At 40.8% G+C, this 15,977-nt stretch overlaps 1 pseudogene across 1 annotated transcript in view; it reads left to right on the forward strand.

Annotated features, from left to right (window-relative positions):
- The window catches only part of LOC148018948 (uncharacterized), an 88,249-nt pseudogene that overhangs the window by 25,012 nt on the left and 47,260 nt on the right, over positions 1-15,977 (forward strand). Inside the window, exon 2 of the transcript XR_015695069.1 lies at positions 9,363-9,465. The product of XR_015695069.1 is annotated as an uncharacterized LOC148018948 (transcript). The remainder of the gene's footprint in view (positions 1-9,362; positions 9,466-15,977) is intronic.

Below are 15,977 nucleotides of genomic sequence, written 5' to 3' on the forward strand. Positions count from 1 at the left end.
TGAATAGAGGATAGTATACGTATTTATAGAAAGTTTGGGCCCTCCCAAGTGGGTTTGTGCTCATGAGACACAGAAACTCTCTAGGATCGCGTTTCTTTTAAATAAACTAGGTTTCTTCATTAATTAAGCAAGTTTTGGGGCTGTTTAAGTAAAGCTAATCATTTTTAGCTCAACACTTATGACGATCAACTGCTCTCTTTTGCTTATCCTTCTATCTTTAAAGTGCATACTTAACCTTTTGATAAGCTGCATTCATGCTCTCCACATAGCGATCAGCCTCAAAGATCTTATCTTTTGTGTGCAAAACAGGGGGTAATTTCTTACCACCCCAAAAGGAGCCTTACTAGTGGAACTATGCACCGCGATGTTATATGCAAACTCAACCAACAATAAATATTGTTCCCATTGCACTTTGTGGTCTGATATATAGCACTTCAAAAGATCTAAAACTATGGAGTTAGCCTCCTTGGACTAACCATCAATTTGTGGATGAAAGAATGAAGAGAATTTCAATTTGTGCCCATATTCTCAAACAATCCTATCCAAAAGAAACTTGTTATTCGTGGGTCACAATCACTGATGATCGACTCTAGCATACCATGGTACTTAAACACATGCTAGATAAAAGGACGTGTTCTTAAGCTAAGAAATGTATTCCATGCTGATTAGCCCTCTTAAACAACCCCTAAACATGCTTATTGAAAAACGCAAAATCGGTATGCGATTAGAGAGAGTTTTTGTTAAACCCTAATTTGGAAGGGTCCATCCACATCTATAAATAAGACAAGCTGCCCCCATTCAATCTTCATCCTTTCCATGCACGTTTTTCGTCACATGAAGATCTTCACCATCAGCCTTCCTCCACATGGTTGTCCATCCTTTGTTGACTGCTCCCACCACTCCGTCTACAACTCCAACCCCTGGCCACTGCCCTTCCAGTTGCTGCTGCTCCCACCACTCGGTCTACAACTCCAACCCCTGGCCACTGCCCTTCCACTGTTGCGTTAGGCCCTAGATAACCATTGCCAACCCAAGCCGACACTTCTGCTGCGTTTGACAGTTTTAACCATTGTCGACATCCTTGTGCATCTCCACTACTGTCACCAGGCATCCTACTACTTCCAATGATCTATGTTTTGGTTTTCTGCACCCTTCCACACACTCTGACTAGTGGTTACAACACTCTGGATCCGTCTTCGATGGACATCACACCCACCACTCCGACACTCACCGCTCCGTTCTAGCACATTCTTACATTCATTTACTTCACAATTCTCCTTCTCTCTCTATTTGTGTTTGTGTTCTTGCATTTTTTAGTTTCACATTTTGTATTTTGCGCTTAGGGTTTGAGTTTTGCACATCACTGTCTGTGTCTTTGTGTTTCTGTCGTAGTCGTACACTCTATGTTTCCTCAATGTAAACCCTAGGAGTTCCTTCATACGTGCCTATGAGTAGCCTTTATCTTTTTTCTCATTGGAATGAAGTGGGCATGCTTATTGAACTTGCATATGATAGTTTATATCCCATCATTTCTTGTAGATATATGTGGAAGCTCAAAGATAAAATCCATAGCAATGCTTTGTCAAGGCCTATAAAAAATAGGCAAGGGCTGCAATAAACCGACATCTTTTGCCTAGCATACTCGACTTCAAGTATACTATGCATGTCCTAACAAATATCTCCACATCATGCCTCAAAATTGGCCAATAAAAGAAGTGCTAAATCGCCTTAATTGTGGCATCAATACCTCTATGACCCGCATAAGAAGGAGCATGACTTAGTCATCACCTTGGCCCTCAACTGCTTTGTGATACATAGTCGTCCATGCATCATTAGAAAGCGCTCTCGAAGAACAAAGTGATCATGCCTCTAGCTGTTGCAAAGCTGATCGCATATATTTCCAAAGTCTGAATCAACAACATATTGATTCTTCGTGGCATCCAACTCAATGTGATAAACCATGTTGACAATCGATAAATTGAGGCTAACAAGACAATGCATCGACCACTACATTCTTTTTGCCATCTATGTGCACAATCTAAAAGTGAAACATAGACAAGAAGTTTGCCCACCGCATATGCTTCTCAAATAACTTCATCTAAGTCAAGAAGTAGTGCAAAGTCTAATGGTTTGTTTGCACCATAAAATCAGCCCCTAAAAGATAGTGTTTCCATGTGGAAAGTGCATGAATTACAACCAAGAGCTCTTTCTCATAGACCTGCAAATTCCTCTCTACACCATGGAGAACCCAACTCTCATAAGCAATTATACAGCTATCCTGCATTAAAACAAGCCCAATGCTATTCCCACATGCAACACACTACACAACAAATCACTTCTAGAGATCAAGCAATATAGGCACAATATCCGAAGTCATTTTATCCTTTAATACATTAAATGGTGCAATTTCCAGTGCTATCCATCTGAATGACATATTCTTCTTCTACAAAACATACAATGGAGAAACAATTTCAGTAAAGCTTTGTACATACAAACAAAGACCTATAAAACTGTAGATCTCAAGAATATTTCGAAGATGTGGCTATAAATGAATTGCCTCAACCTTAGTAAGATTCATATAAATGCCATTAGCTAATACAATGTGGCAAAAAAATGAATCTCATGCAAAAAAATTCACTTTTTTTGTCATTAATCAACAACCAGTGCTTGCGTTGTTGAGGTAAAATTGCATTAGCGTGACTTAAATAGCCCCAAAACACGCTTAATTAATGAAGAAACTTTATTATTTTAAAAAGAAATGCAATCCTAGAGAGTTTTTTTGTCCCATGTGCAAAACCCTAGGTTGGGTGCCCCAAACTTTCTATAAATAGGTATGCAGCTCACCACTCCCTCAATCTCATTTTTGCAACTTTCATGAGCTGTATCTCTGCTACCCATACCCCATTTGTGGACATCACAGTCAGAGCTTTCCATTTGCTGTCTGCTACCATCTGGCACCTGATTCTTGTATCCAACTCCGCCTGTGAGTTGTCGCTTGCATCTTGGAGCTGTTGCTTGGTATCCTAGAGCTATCACCTACTATGAGAATCTTGCATTTGTTGCTGCTAATGTCATCATCTAGAGTTGTTGCCATCAATCAAACATTGTTGCCATCACCTAGAACCATGTGTTTGCTAGGTTTCTCTCTTCTCCAGCTATCGCCTACACTTCTTGCACAATTGTCTACTGTCTCCAATTGTTGCCCAGTTTTTCTCTCTCCTCATGTGCTTGCGTTTTTTGGTCTTTTTCTCTCCTCACTGCTTGTCTATATCAAATCCAATCTTTGTGGCTGCATTTTGTTGGTATTTGACACACGGAAATTGCCTTCCTATGTTTTGGGATACATTCGGAGTATGATATACTCTCTAGCTCATAATCTATGCCTTGATCCCAAAGATGTGAGAGTTTTGAGGTTGATATTTATTGCAGTGTATTTGCTACATGACCATTGTATATTTAGTAGTCATTTACTTCATTATTCATTGTGTTCATTGTCTTTGAGTTACCCTAACCTTATTTGTGTTCTGTGTTTATCAATTTGTGCTTTGTCGTACAATTGGTTTTGTGTTTAGAGCATTTATTCACATGGTATCAGAGCTAGTTCTCTTTGAGATACCTAGGACTTTAATCAAAAAGCTCATCTGCAGAAGCAAGAACAACAAAAGGGTTAGATAACTTCGAACATTTCACATCGCTTTAGTCTCCATAACCAAACATATCCAAAAACAATCAGTCGTGGGCCTCCTAGCTTGCCTCTGAGAGATCTGGCATAGCTGAAGAGACTTCAGACTTCCATGGAGTCCACCAACCATACAAGATTTCAGCTACGGAGTACGATATTATCATTATGCATAGGGCTCAGCAACAGATTGAAGGTAAGACTGAGTTTTCTCCTTTAGATTTGATGCATAGAACTTATGACCATGCAAGAAAGACCGAATCTCCACCAAGAACTACCATCCACGAGTGGAAACTAGCACAGAATTTCCATTACTTCCAGCATTCATCTTTACTCCAATGTCAAGTATGAACACATCTATTCATGTTGATTTCTCTTTTTCTCAAGTATTAAGAGATCCTCTTGATGAAGGGGCTATCCACAATAATTTCTGGTTTATAAGCAATGAAGAAGACAAATATTTCTTTTTGAACTCAAAAGAAGGTATTCAATTGAAAGCAGAAGCTATAAGTATCCCTTCATCTTCTTTTCATTCAAATTATTTTGTTTCTCATGGTCAAACTGAAGTAGGTGCATCCACATCCTCATCACAATCATCTTTTCAATTTCATGCATTTGATGGACAAGAGGAACCCACTTTATTTGCCACGTCCATACCCATCACAAATCCTTTTAAACTCCCACCCATCTCACCCTCACATTCAGCTGCACCTTCCTTTTAGCCTAAATTTTTCAAAAGTGGTGCTGCAATGGAAGCATAGACAAGTTCTGAAATAAAAAACTATTGAGCACAAGACAAAAAATAAAGAAAACTAAAGAATACTGCAAAGGAAGAGAACTCAAAGATGTGCTTGGGAAATGGAATCCAAATACCAAACACAAGAATGCGTGTACAACAGTGAGTCACTAGCTGCGTGGGCATCAACACTAGCTCCTCTCTAACAGAAAAACCACCTAAATAATGATGATAATTGAATGGGAGGAGGAGTCCCCAAATAAATAGGTTCAAAATATGCCAAATATGGCAGCTAGTTAGCCAGCATGATTGACATAAAATGCCACACAAAAAATCACTAAAATAATACCTAAGTAATGACTAGTGTGCCTAGCCCAACCGGCATGCACAGACTCACACGTGAGCTCACAATCCTGCTAACACCCTCTCTCAAATCATGGGTGATCTAATACATTACAATGAGAATGACTCATCACAGTCCTTACAACATGGAACCACCAGAGAAGAACCATGGATAACCGAGCAAAGAGTGATCAAACCATCACCAAGGTGCCTCAGAGAGAACTTGATGTCGATGTCAATTGTATCAACACCCGAAAACAACGAAGAATCATAGCAACTCTCTATATCTGTCAACAATGTCTCGCAATAGCATACAAGACCAAAAATACATTTGAACATATGTGACCATGGATTTCCCACCTTTGGCTAGACTGCCAAAGTGTCCATTCATGTGAGCTTCGACTAGGAGCCAAACCCGCTCTCTATCAAAGAACTAGCTCATCACGAACCTCGATGTCAATCCCAACTCCAGGATTTGAATCTACCAGACTTCAGTAAATGCATCAGGGACATCGCTTTCTGGAATTGGTGCAGCTCTGCTGCCCCATCTCACAACCCTCTTGCACTCCCTCTCTAGCACACTAGAGTTGTGTGGGATGACCACATCACCTCGACGAGAAAGCAACAGAGGAAGGGGCAGTCAAGCCCTTCCCTTGATTTGAAGTGGATCCCGACCACGCCTTGGACTTCCCCTTGGTTGGAGGATCAAAGTCAAAGTCTGAGGAAGAGGATGACTCATCAGAGAAGTCTGCATCTTGCTTCTTCTGCTTCTCCTTCTTCCGTGAGGTTGCTAACTCCTTGCAGTCCTTCCGCAAGTGTCCCTTCTTACCGCAGTGATAATACTAGGCCTTCAACTTCTTTTTCCTGTCATCCCTCTTTGAAGCTATAAAGGTCTCATTGGAACCTCCATAAGGAGACATAAGCTTTCCTTGTAAACACAAAGATACCTCATGCTTAAGCAGCGTCAAGGACATATGTGAAAAGCTCATAGGTGTAGATATCTATGCGTGCAAAGCATTCACCACTTCATCAAACTCCAAGGGAAGCTTGTAGAGTACCGTTCCCACTAGATGTGCCTCAAAAAGGGCAGACTGTATGTGCCGAAATTGGTCCTGTACCTATGTAACATGAAGCAAAATTGATTGAATGGTGTCCTTTGGCTTAAACTTCATTTGTTGAAATTGTCCATAAAGGGTCACAACATGCATGGGGAAAGGTGTCTTGTACAACATCTAAAGTTTCGACCATATTTTTAGTAATGTCCTACAAGAGGTAACCGCTGAGAGAGCTTCTTTAGAAATACATCGAAGCAGTGCAAAATATGCATGTGTATCATTTGAATCCCATGTAAGCACAGCTTTCTCATGGTTGTCCTCATCAAAATTGTCGGGAAGAGGAAAAGGGCACTAAGGCCAAGAAATAGCTCCACTGACATTGTACCAAATCAGCTTCTGCACAAACCAAGCTTTCATCACAGCACTCCATGTAAGATAGTCAAGTCCATGTAACTTATCATCTATAGAAGTGTATAGAGGAGCCATCTAGATAGAAGAAGAAGAGAAGATAGAGGATAGAGGATATGTGGAGGGAATATAGCCAAACCAACAGTAAAGACTTCACAAAATGAGAGTTCACATGTAGTGTAATAAAAAACCTGATAAAAAACAGAGACCAACTATTGCAAAATGAAGAAAAACCAACCAAAAAATTACAAAAAACAACAAAAACAGCATATACAAATAGTTGCCTAACCACAAATAGGGGCAAAAAATGAAAAACACAAACTAAGGGAGCATTCAATGCAGCAAATTGACCATTGCAGGTTGGAATCCAAGCATAGGCTGAAAACACAGGTTGCTAGTCAGAAAAATGCAGGCCTGATCAACAAGGGGAAGAAAGACTTGTAATCAGCAGAAAAACCACAGCAAGAACCTAGATCCTACAATCTAATACCATTTCAGAAAGTGATGCAACAATCGAAGCATAGACAAGTGCTGAAATAAGCTGCTGAACACAAGGCAGAAGAGAAAGAAAACTGAAGAACATTGCAAAGAAAGAGAACTCAGAGACATGCTCGAGAAATGGAATCCATATAACAAACACGAGAATGATGCGTACAAGAGTGAGCCACTAGCTGCGTGGGCATCAGCACTGGCTCCTCTCTCCAACAAGAAGACCACCTGAATAATGATGATGATTGAATGGCGGGAGAAAGAGCCACCGAATAAATAGGCCCAAAATATGCCAAATATGGCAACTGGTCAGCCAGCATTTAATGCTGGTTGACTAGCATAAAATGCCACAAAAAATCTCTAAAATAATACCTAAATATAACGACTAGTGTGCCTAGGCCAACTAGCATGTACAGACTCACACATGAGCTGACAATACTCCTACCACCATTGAGTGCATCACATGTTCCACCACATAGCACCTTGTGGGGTTCCGCACACTTAGGCACAGCCTTTAGGACACCTCCTTTCCCCTATCTAGGTGGCAACCTCGTGATGGAGACTCGGCCTCCCCCCCACAAACTTTCTGGGCATCCCTTTGGGAGTGTATCCCAAACATATCTAAGTGTCCCCCGATCGATACCACAGCTTGTCTCCATGGCCTTACCTAGTGGCATGACTGGTCATTCTTCCATTCCCCAACTAACATTTGGATAGGACTTACGTGTCCTTGTGCCTCCACCTCCCCCATTGGCAGCACCTTATGAAAGCATTCATATTCCCATGCCTCCATATCACTCAATACCCATTGGATACTCAATCTATTTCTACCTACCCCCCTCCTCTTCCACTAAATCCACCTTATCCACCTCCATATTCTACACCACCCATCTATCCCCCTTCCCCTTCCCCTCCCCCCCCCCCCCCCCCAGCTTCTCATTCATCCTCATCCACCAAGAATGCTTTTTCAAACAAGACTCATTTTAATGAGTCGAATTTTACTACTTGGTCCAATTATATGAGGCATATATGGGATTCCCAAGGTTTGTGGAAACTTATCCTCGAACAAGAACCTCAGCTTGACCCTCGCTCGTATTAATACGAGGTTTATCGCTCTTGGAAAAGTAGAAATGCCATAGACATCATTGAGTTGATACAAGGTCTCCTTTCTAAATTTCACTCACAGCTCCAACACTTTGACCTTGTCTCTAAGCATTGGGCCCACCTCGTTGACCGCTATGCGGCGTAGGATCGGACTCGTTGCATCAACTCAAATCATAAGCTTTAAAACTTCACCATCACTGATAAGGATGACTTGAAAGTCAAGCTAGCTTAGTACTAGATTTATTCGTTGAGTTCCCAACCATTGGGGTCCCTAGATCCCTTGACGATCAAGTCACATTGTTCCTTAATAGGCTGCCGTGGAGATATTTCCATTTTGTGCAATGATTAACATAATAATTATTTCAGTGCCCAAAAAAATAGTCTGACCAGCCAATAATTAAATTGGCTAGGTCATTTCATCTCTTGAGTGTCGTTATGCCATTTTTAACCATCAGATTGGTGTTAAGTGCCATTAAATGCCACATCTCTAGTATTACCAACTAACACTTACAACCAAATAAATGACTTAGGCCAATAACTGGCACTAGATACCACCTAGTATCCATGTGACATAACTAATTGCAATGGTTGCCTTTGACATCCACTAATTCCCTCGTGTCCCGCACTCATTCATTTGCACTAACCTCAACTTGCACCGCACATATGCAACATTTACTTGAACATGTGATTAAAAATTAATCCTTATGTTAAATGAGACTTGCAAAAATGCATGTCCTCATGATAACTTGAAGGATTTTTCATGCTGATTTATGCTTATTTTGCAAAGATTATGCAAGTTGAAATTGATTTGCAAAGGTAGTTTGCATGTACTTCATCTCTAATAGTTGTTTCATGCTTAGAAGATAGCCAAAATACTTGAGGAAGCTTCAGAAAATTCATACACCTTTGGAAGTACTGAAATATCATTCTTTCATTAATTTTATGCTTGTTTGATATTTAGATAGCCGTTGTTTGGCATTGCAAAACACGTTCTCATGGGGTTCTAGGCTCATGATGTGAAAATTACACTTTGATTGTCTACATGTTGATCTTGCTAGCTCTTGGTAAGAACAAGTTGCAAGGTGTCTTGGATGCTTCGACGAGACTAAGTCACTTAAGTCTACTCCATAGGAAGTATGCTTTATAAATCATTCATTGTTTTAGAAGAAACATTCAACTTGGCTAATTGGCAAATGTGATGACTTCTAGTTTGAATCCTTTCCTCTCTAAGAGTACATTCACTATTTGAGAAAACTAAAGTTCTGTAAGTCATGCTACATATGTCATGATATAAGTGATTTTGGGAAATTATATGGCTTGGTTGTGAGCGTGACTACATGTGTCAGTGATGTAGTAACAGGACTCACAAGTTTATTATAGCGAAAAACCACCAGAGTTCATGAAGTTGACTGTGTCTTTTGAGCATAGGACATTGTATATGTCTTGCATTATCACTTGTGTGACTTATGATATCTATGAACTAGTCAAGTGAGAGACAAGAGGGCAGCAAACAGCCTGTTTTTTCCGCTACATTTTTCGGGCTGAACAGGGGGCCATGGATGGAGGAGTGTTTGAGGTGTCCAAGCCACCACACAAAGGGGAAAGCTCAAGCCATGCAACCACAAGTAACTGCAGAAGACTCCACTTGACATGTAAGTGCTACTCTTTCCATGCATTTACGAAAATGGAAGGCCACTCTTGGCTGTGTAAAACAGGGCTGAACTGTGTATTTAAGGGCAGCAACCCATACTCATTAGAGCTCTCTTATGATTTTGGAAGAAGGTTTATTCTTGACCTGTGAATTCTTCTATATGCTGAGTTTGTACTCCCATGTCAAGAGAGGCATAAAATTTACTCTCTTGAGTCCTTCAAGAGTTGAATGAGGACTGCTATTGGCTATCCAAACCTGTAATCTGAAGGGCTGAAGTTCATCTTGCCTTATCAAGGGGCTCATTCTTGCTCTTGGAAGCTTACAACAAGCTACCATTGTAGAAGCTTGAAGAGAGGTGTGTCAAGAAGCCTTCTTGACTTGATAAGTGCTACTACCCACAAAGAATTGTGGGTAGTAGCACTTATCTTTCTCTTTTTGAAGATTCATGATCATTTATTGGTCTTACTTGACATTGATTTTCTTGGTGCAAGTTGACATTGCATAAGCATTGTGGAAGAGGTATCAAGAGAGTATCTTGATTGCTCTATGTTCATGCTTGGGCTGAAATAGGTAGCCAATAACAAGGTAGTCAAGGGTAACAGGATCTCCTTCTTCTCTCCTATTTCTACATGCTTCTTGCAAGCTACCTTTTGTTTGCTACATGCTCTTGAATATGGGGGCTGTTTTTGTACTTCATTAAAGTGCCTTCTTGGAAGGTTGAAGCCATCCCACACACTTTGTGGATAGTAGGTCCTTTTCCTTCTCTATTGTGCTTCATATGGTATACTAGACACTTGTATTTGGTTGATCTATGCACTCCATGTTAGGGAAAGTTTATGTTGAGAAACCCTTCACCCGCAATTTGCGTGTTTGAGTTTTGAGTTTTGTGTTTAGGGTTTGCACTTGTATTTGGTTGATCTATGCACTCCATGTTAGGGAAAGTTTATGTTGAGAAACCCTTCACCCGCAGTTTGTGTGTTTGAGTTTTGAGTTTTGCGTTTAGGGTTTGCAGCCCCAAAAAGGGACGCCACCCTAGACTGACTGTGCCTATTTATAGGCCACTCTCTCATTCATTCCTTACGGCTGATTCATTCAGTCCGTCACCTCTTCTCTCCAGCCTCTCCACTACCCTCACACCCCTTCAGGAGGACATTGCGGTTCGTGGCTGTCTTCATCATCTTCCTTGTGCTACGGCACCTTTGGTCCCTTGTATCACATTCACTCCATGATTCAGGTCTTCATAATTCCATTCATCAGATTTTCTTATCTCTTCTTTTCTCTTCTCCATGTTTGCCGAGTTCACTCTGTATTCCTCCTCCCTGCAAACCCTACTCTCTCGGTGGTACGTCATCTTTTAACAGTTTATGCTATCATCAAAGGTGAATTCCAGAAGCTTTTTGGGCTGATTTGGGGGTTGATATCTTCAATCATATTCAGATAATTAGTTACAGGAGTGTTCTTTTGATTCATTTCTTGCTCTACATGAGAGATCTTGGCAAAATATTCAAGTATTATGTGCCCCTATGATAGGGCAATGTTTGTAGATCATTCATAGATGCTTTGAGTTGAATTAAGAGAAGCTTTTTCTTTTTATTTCTTGGTTGTAGTAATTAGGGGTTAGAAAAAATGTTGGCTACGGATCTATCAGCTGAGGAGAAGGCAGCCTACATGGAAGTGGTGATAAAACACTCCTAGTTTTTTGTTTTTGATTATGAACACATCAGAGGTGTGATGGCAGTACAACATCACATTAATCTAAAAGATGGAGCAAGGCCAGTGGTGCAACGGCTACGACGGTTGGGAGTAGTTCAACAAAATGCTTTACTCACTGAGGTGCAGCGAATTTTGAAGGTAGGTTTCATCTATCCAGTAGGGGACTCAGAGTAGGTTTCACCTGTAGTGGTGACACCCAAGAAGAATGGAAAATGGCGGATTTGTGTGGACTACAAGCTACTAAATGCTGCAACAAAGAGAGATCACTTTCCTATTTCTTTTCAGGATGAAATACTCAACAAGGTGGCTAGGCATGAGAGAGATACTATTTGTGATGGGTATTCAAGTTATTTCCAGATTTGAATAGCTGAGGAGGATCAACAAAAGACCACCTTCATCACGCCTTGGGGAATTAACAAATGCCCTAGCTACCTTCAAGTGATTCATGAATTATGTCTTCCAGCCATATTTTGGAAAGGTGGATGAAGGTTTCAACCACCTCGCACAAATGAGAGGGTAGCTAAACCATGAGAAGTATCGCATTGGTGAAAGTAGTGTAACTTTGTTAGGGCATGTCGTAAGTGAAAGGGGTATTGAAGCAGATCCAAACAAAATTAAGGCCCTATTGGCGGTGCCGTCACCATCTTTTGTGAAGCAACTAACCTATTTCATTCAGAAGGTGCGATATAGGGCGGTTCATTCATCTCCTCTCCCAATTAGTGTTTCCACTGCAACATTGACCCACTCTGAGGAGCTCCTATGGAGTGACGAAAGCGAAAGGTGCTTTCACAAGGTGAAGAAGGCTCTTAGCACCCTTCCCATAATTTTATAGTCTTTCTGGGATCAAGAGTTTTTTGTCAACCCGAGTTTTGGGGAAGATGCTCTAGGGATATCACTAATACAAAAGGATGCTAAAACTGGCTTGATGAGGCTGGTTTACTTTTCTAGCAGAGTAATGACAACATCAGAACAAGGGTACAAGATGGTGGAGGTGATGGTTTTGTCTCTAATGTTTGCTGTAAGAAAGTTTCGTCCTTATCTTTTCCCTAGGCCGTTCATAGTGATCACGACAAAAGAGCATTTTTCCTATGCCTTACAACACATGGATGTTTCAGCAAGAATTGCTAAGTGGGTGATACAACTCCAAGAGTTTGACTATACCTTCAAGGTGGAGGACTCTACTCGGGCCTGCCTAGCTGATTTATTGACTCATAGATGTCATCAAAAGAAGGAAAAAGGGAAGGGAAAGGTAAAAGAGGAGACACCTCCTTTTGAGGACCCGCCACGGGTGGAGAATGCCCATGCCCTCTACTTCGATGGGGTCTACAAGTGTATTAAAGACAGTGGCAACAAGAATAGTGGTGTTTAGTCCCAAAGGTGACAAACTTTATGGAGAAGATATCAGCTTGGAGGATGTCCATTCTAACAATGAGGCATAATATTAAGCCTTGCTTTTAGGTTTGAGGTGGTGTCTCTCACATGGTGTTACTCAACTTAATGTTTTTGGGGATTCTATGCTAATTGTTAAGCAAATGAAAGGAATCTGGGCTTGTAAAAATGATAACTTAGCCGTGAAAATAAGAGAAGCTAAAACTCTCATGAGGAAGCTACAGAAAGCCCAGATCTATTTTGTGCCAAGGCACACAAACAGTGACGCAGATGCTCTAGCAACTGAAAAATTGAAAGAGGTAATGGTGGGCATCATTGCAGTAAAGCTCCCCTTGTTTCAGGGTAAGTTTCAACTACAAGATGTGCTTTATTTTCTTGAGCATGGTGAGGCACCTACACATATGAATAAGAGTGAGAAAAGGTGGTTGGCTATGAAGGCCACTAAATATCGCTTGATAAATGATGTGTTGTATTGCAAAGGAAAGGATGTGGTGCTTAGAAGGATGCTAAAAACAAAGGAGATTATGTATGTGATTAAGAGTTGCCATGAGGGGGTTTGTGGGGGACATTTTACTCAAGAAATAACTAGTAGAAAGATTCTCCAAGTCGGTTTTGTGTAGCCTAGTCTGTATCGAGATGCGCAACATTGGTGTCGCACTTGTGATGCTTGCCAAAAGGCCGACCAAGGAAGCTAGTGCATGAGGAACAAACATTGGTGCCGCACTTGTGATGCTTGCCAAAAGGCCGAAAGGCCGACCAAGGAAGCTAGTGCATGAGGAACAAAATCCCATAATTACATATGGTCTATTTGAGAAATGGGGGATTGGTGCAATAGGGCCACTCCCAAGAACTCAGTCTGGCAAGGAATACATCATAATGGGTGTGGACTACATGACGAGGTGGGTAGAGGCTTCAGCAACTAGTAGGATCACAGCCCAAGAAGTGGAAAAATTTGTATTTGAAAACATTTGTTGTAGGTTTGGTACACCTTTAGAAATTATCTCTGACTGAGGTCTTGGTTTTAGGGCTAAACTAGTGGGGGAGCTAATGGAAAGGCTAAAAATCAAGCGCAGACATTCAACTCCCTACTAACCACATGCATCAATCACCTCCCTTTTGGTGATGTGCATATCACCTACTGCTGCCATAACATCTACATTATTGCATGAGGTCGTAACAAGTATATCACCAATGTCAGAGAGCTTTTCAATGACCACACTAGATGCAACATTTGCCTTTGCAAAACTTCTTTTGAGGGAGAGCTATCATCATCTTTCTTGTCATCCTTCTTTTTCTTTCCTTGTTGTTTCTTTCTTCCTTGCTCTTTCTTATAGAGTCGACAATCGGGCTTTTTATGCCCTTTACACCCACACTGATAGCAAGTAACATTCTCCTGTTTGCCCTTGCTTTTACTCTTGCTTTTGTCTTTATTTCCTACATTACCTATCTTTTTTGACTTGCCTCTAAGATGATAGACTGAACCACTGCTTTCTCCATTGAACTTTCTTTTGATCTCCTCATTGAGAATAGAGCCCCTAACACCATCAAAGGTTAAAGTAGGGTTCTCGCTTCGTGAAACAATCAAAGACTCCTAACTATCAAGCAAATTCATCAACAAGAACAATAGACTCAAAATCAGTGTGAAAGCACTCAAATGCTCTAATGCTAGCTTAGACTCATCCAACTCCATGTTCACAAGCTTGCGCATGAGATGCACTTGATTTACTGGAGTTGCATTTTTATATGTGCCCATCAACTTTTTCCATATGGCATAAGCCGTATCAAGATGCTTGATGTTTGTAAGTACATCATCAGATACAACCATTTTAATGTATGCAATGGTCTTCTTGTTAAGTCTAGCCCAATCCTCATCTATCATAGTTGCAAGCTTGATTTCCAAGAGAGTAGCAATCCGGTCTATGTTGGACAAGCATCCTTCATCTCCCTTTCTTCTTTATTTTCTGTGTGTGATCAGCTCCTTAGAGGAGAGAGGAGGAGGAGAGAAAAAGAGTGAATTCTGATCTCTTCATCCGACCAGCCATTTCGCGAGTGAAAACTGGTGATCGGAGACGAAGAATTTGAGAAATCCATTGCTGAGATCATTTTGGGAGTTCCTCTTAGGCCCATAAGACTGAGCATGGATCCTTATTTAATTGGTCATGAATCATTTAGCGTACCAAGATCCAGCTCAATAATATCTGCGTCTCATATTCGATCATGAGGCTCTATTGGCTCATTCAAGGTTTCCTTCCGCAAATCAAAGCCTATGCCGATGGGCTGTCTCAATCATGGATAGTGGACAACGATGTCTCTTTTCATGTTACTCCTTCTTTGGAGTCATTTTCTGAATACATTGCAAGTTGCCTAGGCAAGGTTTACTTGGATAATAATTATACATGTGAGATAGATGGTGCATGTATCATCCACTTGGCCCTTGAAAACTGCCAAGAGTTGATTTTACAAGACGTCAGATATGTACTTGGCATAAAGAAAAGTCTATTGTCAGTCGGGCAGCTTAATGCAAGAGGATCTTTTACTACCTTTGGTGGTGGATCTTGGAAGGTCCACAAGGGCTCTATGCTAATTGCTAAAGGTAGCAAAAAGGGGACTTTATACTATTTGCATTGTAAAGCATTACCTGGCAAGTTTTTTATTGTGGCTGAAGTTTATTCACAGATGGAACTTTGGCACAAAAGACTTGGCCATATGAGCTAGAAAGGCCTTCAGGTTCTCTCATCTTTAGGGAGATTTGATGTAAAAGGCTATGGTCTCGACTTTTGTAATGATTGGATATATTGAAAACATGTGAAGTCTCCTTATTACTATGTTGTTGTTAAGAAGTTCAGTGCTCTTGATTTCGTACACTTTGATGTGTGCACTATGGCTGTTAATTCACATGGGGGTGCACAATACTTTGTCACTTCTATTGATGATTTCAGTAGAAAGTCATGGGTGTATGTGTTACAACGCAAAAAGGAAGTGTTGGATGCCTTTAAAAGGTTTTATGCTTTTGTTACCACACAAAAAGGGCTTAAGTTAAAAGCTATAAGAACGGATAATGGGGGCGAGTATGTTCCTAATGAGTTGAAAAAGTTTTGTGAGATGCATTGCATTAAGAGAGAGTTGACAACCCCTTACAATCCGATATCAAATGGTGTGGTTGAAAGATATAATCGCACACTTTGTGAGAGAGTCAGATGCATGCTGTCCACAACTAATCTCCCGCAATAGTTTTGGGGAGAGGCTCTTAAAACTGTAGTTCATGTATGCAATCACTCTCCCAATCGTGCATTGGAAAATGGCATTCCTGAAGAGGTTTGGTCTTGCAAACTTGCTTCATATGATCATTTGTATGTCTTTGGTTGTGATGCCTTCGTGCATGTTCTTGTAAATCAGAGGACTAAACTAGAC

The sequence above is a fragment of the Lygodium microphyllum genome, chromosome 20 (assembly GCF_053477565.2).
Source record: "Lygodium microphyllum isolate KBCC chromosome 20, Lygodium_microphyllum_v1.1.10, whole genome shotgun sequence".
NCBI lineage: Eukaryota > Viridiplantae > Streptophyta > Polypodiopsida > Schizaeales > Lygodiaceae > Lygodium > Lygodium microphyllum.